At 44.7% G+C, this 700-nt stretch overlaps 1 non-coding gene across 1 annotated transcript; it reads left to right on the forward strand.

Moving 5' to 3' along the window:
• The first annotated feature begins 356 nt into the window (after positions 1 to 356).
• Positions 357 to 460, forward strand: LOC112746098 (small nucleolar RNA R71). Its single transcript, XR_003173997.1, has one exon. It is a non-coding gene; the product is annotated as a small nucleolar RNA R71 (small nucleolar RNA).
• Positions 461 to 700: the final 240 nt, after the last annotated feature.

Raw genomic sequence — 700 nt, forward strand, 5'->3', positions numbered from 1 at the left:
CTTGCTCCTGACTACCCTCTACTTCTTCATTCACTCCTTCTTGGGTTGTTGATAAAGTAGAGATTGCTGCTACTTGGTTCCTCTCCATCTTCTTGGTGAGGTCAGCCAGCTGCTGGGTAATGAGCTTGTTTTAGGCCAATAGAGCATCTACATTGTTTAGCTCCATTACTCCTCTTGTGTTCCCTCTTTCGGAAGCATAGAAGTAGTCATTCTCTGCTACTGTTTCAATGACATCTATAGCCTCCTCAATGGTTTTCTTCTTGTTCAAAGATCCTCCGGATGAATGGTCTACGGCCTTCTTTGACTCATAAGAGAGCCCTTCATAGAAAATGTGCAGCTGCACCCATTCGTTGAACATGTCAGGTGGACACCTCCTTGTCAGGTCTTTAAACCTCTCCCATGCTTCATATAGAGTCTCACCATCTTGTTGCCTGAAGGTTTGGACCTCAGCTCTCAGCCTATTGATTCTTTGAGGAGGGTAAAATCTTGCTAAGAATTTGTTCACCACGTCTTCCCAAGTTGTCAAGCTTTCCCTTGGGAAAGATTCCAGCCACTTGGCTGCCTTATCCCTGAGTGAGAATGGAAATAAAAGCAGTCTATAGGCGTCAGGATGAACACCATTAAACTTCACTGTGTCACATATTCTCAGGAAGGTGGTTAAATGTTGATTTGGGTCCTCTTGGACACTTCCTCCGAACGA

Source organism: Arachis hypogaea, chromosome 14 (genome assembly GCF_003086295.3).
Source record: "Arachis hypogaea cultivar Tifrunner chromosome 14, arahy.Tifrunner.gnm2.J5K5, whole genome shotgun sequence".
NCBI classification, from domain to species: domain Eukaryota; kingdom Viridiplantae; phylum Streptophyta; class Magnoliopsida; order Fabales; family Fabaceae; genus Arachis; species Arachis hypogaea.